Source organism: Cryptotermes secundus, unplaced genomic scaffold (assembly GCF_002891405.2).
Source record: "Cryptotermes secundus unplaced genomic scaffold, Csec_1.0 scaffold461, whole genome shotgun sequence".
NCBI lineage: Eukaryota > Metazoa > Arthropoda > Insecta > Blattodea > Kalotermitidae > Cryptotermes > Cryptotermes secundus.
Window position 1 is genome coordinate 1,246,339 of NW_019739952.1, and position 5,943 is coordinate 1,252,281.

The following is a 5,943-nucleotide window of genomic DNA, read 5'->3' on the forward strand; positions in this document are numbered from 1 at the left end:
CGGTACCAGTTGTGTAGGTAGCTAGGTGGGGCAAGAGCCGGTCTGGACATTATGGAGAAGAGAAAAATCTGCCCTTACTGGGAATCGAACCTCCACTCCTCGATCGTCCAAACCATAGCCTAGTTACTATACTCCAATTTTTATATTAATCTAGAACATAAACGTAGGGTATGTCTAAGAACTAACTGTACGTGAAACAGTTCGTATCAGTAGTTAACCAACAAACATGGTGACGGCGCGAGACTTTTTAAGTTATACTAGAAAAGTTATAACTACTTGGAATCTGTAGCATATTACTGTCACAACGTAGACTAAGGAAAATAGGCCTGGGTTGTGTTCCCGAATCTCAAACGGGTTCTGGCTATCCTGACAGGCTTCTCGCAATTTTCCTAGTTACCCACGGCGAACTTCTCCTTACACATCCTTATCTGCTTAAGGTTCCTGACTGTTCTCCCACCTCACTTGATTCCGTATTTTCTGTACAGTTGAAACATTCGTTCAGTGGCCTGAGAATCAGTGCAATACCTGCAAGTTACGACATATTGCTCGCACGTGGTCAGCACCACGACTCTTTTGCAGTAATTAACACAAAATATTTCCTAAAAATGCTGGAACCACTCTCCAGCAGGGAAGGGTTGCATTCTGAAGTAATTTATACATAAATACATCTTTAAGGATCGCGGAATATTCAAATGAGCGCGAGAGATGCCGTATGAAGAATCAAATTTTGGAAATACAGTTAAAAGTTCTCTATTTTTGGGTACGTATTTGTAATGATATATGGATACCAGATTGTTATTTTGAAATGCCTGCTTTGTTTTTAATGTAAGTTAGTAGGTACACTACAATTTTTGGTTTCCCTTTTCAGATAAACAGTTTTAACGACTGAGGTTTTTGCTAACTTCATTTAATGCATGTAGGCCATTTGCTAGGCAACGACCGAGAAATAAGCAACTATACAGCCGTTGCTAAGAAACTGCTTTGTAAACAACGGCCGTTGGTAGGCAGTGACCACAGTAGATTCGTAACTCGTAAGAATGGAATAACTGGAAGCGATGTTCTCTGCGCGGTGCGTGCCGACTTGTTATAGGCGGGAATAGTCTGGAGTATAAGTTGTGAGAGAATCGCCGGCCAGTAAGGACGTGAACACGGACGATAAGGAAGTTACAGCGTTGAAAGCCATAATCAGGCGACAACCGGTGAAGATAAGCAGACTCAGAAGACTTAGTGCTTGCTGTAGTGAATTGTAGAGTGTGTGGATTAGCGATAGCGCTGAAGTTACAACCTGTAACTGTTCAATAAATTCAGTTACCAATCCAAACCCCTTCTAAAGCCACTTATACACGTGACTGTAATTATTTTTGGCCTAATAAATATATTTCGCGTAGATTTATATAAGAGTTATTTGTGATATGTGAACACAGAACCTAAGGACATATGGTTTGTAAGCTGAGAACAAGGGTGGCCCTCACACTTTCAGCGTATAACCAGGATCAGGATTGAGACTTCTGGCGCTCTTACTCGGAGCAGAGTCTGCTTGCTTATACTTCCTCATCCATCGTGAATACGGGTAGATTGCCAGTTGATAAATGATCGATTTAAGCCCCGTTCTGTTATGCCGTTAAGCATACTTCCGATTGTTGATCGCCAATTTGACAATGGGCGCTGTGCCATGTGGCTGTTCTGACGTACGTCCTGCTCGTGTGTGATGTCACTCACCGGACACTTGCGTCACTCGTCGACCGATGATGTCAGGGGCTTAGTGGTATCTTAGGGGCTCACGGGCTGAAACGATTGGGCGGTGACGCGAAAATATGGGTCAGGTCGGCGAAAACCTTATGCAGTCTGCTACGTGTAATTTCGTTTGCCGTTGAGCAGGCATATGCCTGTGTTGGCAGACCATAGCGGCGAGCCTCATCGTCTAGTACATAACACCCACCATTGAGCCGTCACGTGGCTGTGACATGACAGTAATCTCGAAATCAAGGTTTTGCATGCTAAAAAGGTATAAGGCATTTCGTCCGCGAAAGAATGAGGAAAAGATTCCTACTTATTGAAGTTCTCTCCGTTGTGGTAGCCTCCTCGCTGGATTATAATTGTTATGTATTTGTTTGACACATCTTTAAGCATTTTATAATGCTAAGTGCAGAAACGATTTCTGCCATGTAAGGTCTGTTATCCTATAGGCCTTCTGGCTGAGATTTAACGATACCGGTACCTTTGAATTACAGAACATTGGGGTCAGTAGATCAGGAGTGACAAACCCTTTCTCTGTGTAGTGCCATATGTACGTAAACATTTACTTTCCGATAAGAAGCTTTGTCAGCCGTTCTCGTTGCTCTAGTACCGTCTGCTGGGCTCAGAAAGCCATCTTATTGTATACATTTCTACACAGTTCTTCAGTTTTTGGCCTTTGTAAATTTGTTTTAGAGTAGTACCATTTGTTGCATTCCCACATCTTGTGCCGGATTGAAATCTTCTATGTACATAAGTATATTAGAATGAACAGTTATTACCAGTTACGTACCACAATAATAATACTGAAGAGCAATGAACTTTCTTCCCAACCTTTGCAGACTTAGGTCTGGCAGTCTCCTTACCGGGCGGTTCCAGGTGTTAAAATAGGCAAAGTCTGGAGTCACCGATACCAGCAGATATTTCGTTTGGTCCCATTTTTGGCGCACCATCTCTGCACTACTAGGATGGACCGATGTAATGAAACAGGGGATGACTTCACCCGAGTTTCGATTCAATGCTTGTGACAAAAGCTAATCTCTGTAACAGGCCGTGAAGGTCAATAGGGTTGTGAGACGTTGAGGCTCCCACGTTATCTAGACAATCTGCTCACAGATGGCGGTAAGGTCAGCCTTACGCGCCGGCCGCGCTTTACTCTCCAGGAAAATTATTTAATTAATTCCTGGTACTCATTTCTGTTAGAGGCTGAGTCGACCCCAGGGCCATAGTGCGGACGGAAGAATTAGGTCAATTGAAAAAAAAAAGATCCAATGACATCATCGGGACTTGAGCCCGCGAGCTTCCGGCTTGTAGCACAGTGCCTCAACTAACTGCGTTACCGCGTGCCCCCACACTAATATAAATAATAATAATATAATAACTAGTATGAAATCCTTTCTCTTGCCTGGTTTCTAAGCAACAGTAATAAGATTTCATAATGCGAAAGCTGAGCTCGTCACAGGGCCCCACTAGGTGGTAAGTAATGTTTCATTGTATAACCAGGATTTGTAATTACAAGATCGCCATATAAATATCCAGTTCCATTGCTTCAGTGAATTTCATTTCAATTGAAACCCGGGCGAAGGACCCAACCCCTTCCCTTGCTGAATTAGTGACACACAAGGACGAATTGTGTATTGAACTGCAGCTATTCTAATAATTTGTGTTGGGTTCACCTCGTGGCTGTGTGGATAGAACTAGTGTTTCGTAGTCTGGGGGACTAGGGTTCAGGTTTCGATTCGGAGACCGGTGATTCTGTCTGAGGCTCGTCGTGTACCCTCATTCCCTTCAGGAAGACGCTGGGTTAGTACTGCAGAATGTACCACTGCCAATTCCTTCCGCATCGCTTCAAGTTTATCACTAATCACCATGTCTTCTGATGCCGTAGAGCTACTGAAAGCATTCGTAGACGACGAGTAAATGTATAACAGAGATCGGATAATGTCTTAGGAGTTCAGAAAATAATACAGTATGCGCCAAATCTGCAGTACTGAAACTCGCTCATCTCGAACGCCCATGTGCGTTTGTCGACGGGGCATAGCTCCAGCCGCATGTGTTCCCAGTAGTGAAAAGGAAGTTGTGTTGTGCAGTTGTTGTTGGAAATGGGTCCCTCGACGGAGGAAAAAGTATTCATAGTTGAGAATTATTTCCGCTCATACGGAAGTGGTCGCCAGACAACTCGCTTCCTTGGTGTTGAGCGGCAAGATGTTATCTTCCAGAAACCGCTACATAGTGCACGTGTGACGCTATGGTGTGCCGTCTCAGCACACGGTATATTAGGCCCCTATTTCATTGAGGACGAGGAAGGCAATGCTCTTACCGTCACCCAAGAACGCTACAGGGACATGGTGATCGGACCATTTCTTCAGGATTTGAGAAGATTCTGTCGTGCAAGGGGCCTTCACATGAATATACAGTGGTCTTTTCATTTCAGTACTGAAACTTTTGGCGCATACTGTATACCCATCATTTAAACCAAAACTTTTAATTTCGGACCTGTGTTTAGAAGTTGCGCATCTCACCGTGATATCTACGAAGGTACTTTGACAGTGTGGGCTGTTCATGATCGGGAGGCATTTCAGCTTAGGCTGCTGAACTCGAGAGTCGTGTTGAGAGCACGTAAATTTTATCTGATTCTGCTACAGCATTCCTCTACTTGGTCCGGCTGGCGATTCTAGGTTTGGTCTTTGTTCTAGTTCTTTTTCTAATTAAGACAGGCGAGATAGACGAATCTGGGTTTGTAAGATTTAAGGTTTTTGACGGCAGTGAGTATAAAAAAATGCCGTGTTTTGGGATGTGTCGTCGTGTAGATCTTGTGTGAACCGACGATTCGGAAGAACGTAGCTGGTTCCTCGCTTGCGGATTTTTCTAGCCTGAAGATGGAGGCCATGCGTTCCTCCGAAACGTCGGTTCACACAAGATCTACACGGCGCCACATCCCAGAAGACGGCATTCTTCGGTTCTATGTTTGTTCTTTATTCTAGAGTTATTTTTTCTACTTATTAATACAAGCGAGAATACTCATTGTCTGTGGGATTCTAAAATTGAAAGACCCGTCATGAAGCGGCTGTCTAATAAAGATGAGATCAAATATCCATGCCCGGAGCCAGATTAGAACCTGTGATCTCCCGTTATTTGGGCGGTGTAAGTACATACATACGGCAGAAGCTGCATGACATGCGTATATTCGTAGCAAGTTACTGCTTACGCCACGGCTGCCTGTTGTTAGCAGGCCGGAATTGCGGGGAAGATACGCATGCGAAATGAAACGTTACCCTGGGACACTTCCTTGTTTTGGAAGACCGCAGTTTCCGTGTAGTGATAGGCCGAAAGCTGGTTTAGTTCTCAGCGGCAAGACGAGAACAAGTTGGAAGCATCAGATAACTGGTCTATATTTCTTTTACGGCTTGTATGTACAATACACTGTCTTCGCTCGCTCGGAAGCCGGGATCGTGTGTTCGAATCCAACTCAGGGCATGGATGTTTGTGTGCGTTTTTCTGTGTTTGTCTACAGGTAGAGGCCTATAGTCCTACCGAATGTGTAAGATCTAGTAAACCGAAGTGAATCGGAGAGTTTCATGGAGGTAGGCCTAGGCCCAAATTGGGGCTGTAGCGTCACAGAAAAAAAAAACATGTACAATACCGTGACCAGTTGTATGACTTACTGACAACAGGTAAGAACTGGCTACATTTATTTTGCAGTCCATCTTTACAATATGCCGACCATGAGAAGGCTGATACCAGAAAATGAAATTACATCGTAGTCCTCAGTTAGACAAGTAATTTATAGCTGCGTGACGTCCGATAATACGTAAATTTAGATCACAAACGAAAGAAATGAAAGGTCTAATAAATTTTTCCCTCACCTGTGTGGTCTAGTGGCCAGATTTCCTGGCTACAGATTCAGAGGTCCCGGGTTCGATTCCTGGCGCTACAAGATTTTCTGAGAAGTAGTGGGTCTGGAACGGGGTCCACTCAGTTTCGTGAGGATAATTGAGGAGCTACTTGAATGGAAAAGTAGCAGGTCCGGTCTAAAAAAATCGAGATTAACGGCCGTGGGAATCCGTTGCGCTGACCACGCGACACACTCCATCCGCTAAAGTTGGCACTAACTTCGCCGACAAGCGGCGTCGGACTATTTCCTACGAAGTAACAACCGTACCAACTACACGTGTAGCGCTAAAGCTCTAAAATTATTTTTGGGAGCAG